Consider the following 309-nt stretch of genomic DNA (forward strand, 5'->3'; position numbering starts at 1 on the left):
GGGCGGGTCGCCCGTTTTTTACACTGGGTCGCCCATTTTTCGTCCCGGTCGCTCGCGTGAACAGTGCCACTGCTCATACAAAATGAGCTGGTCGCCCATTTTTCAGGCGGGTCGCCCGCGTAAACAGTGCCGCTGCTCAGACAAAATGAGCTGGTCGCCCATTTTTCAGGCGGGTTGCCCGCGTGAACAGTGCCGCTGCTCAGACAAAATGAGCTGGTCGCCCATTTTTCAGGCGGGTCGCCCGCGTGAACAGGGCCGCTGCTCAGACAAAATGAGCTGGTCGCCCATTTTTCAGGCGGGTCGCCCATT

The sequence above is a fragment of the Tarenaya hassleriana genome, unplaced genomic scaffold, assembly GCF_000463585.1.
Source record: "Tarenaya hassleriana unplaced genomic scaffold, ASM46358v1 Cleome303, whole genome shotgun sequence".
In the NCBI taxonomy this organism is placed as follows: domain Eukaryota; kingdom Viridiplantae; phylum Streptophyta; class Magnoliopsida; order Brassicales; family Cleomaceae; genus Tarenaya; species Tarenaya hassleriana.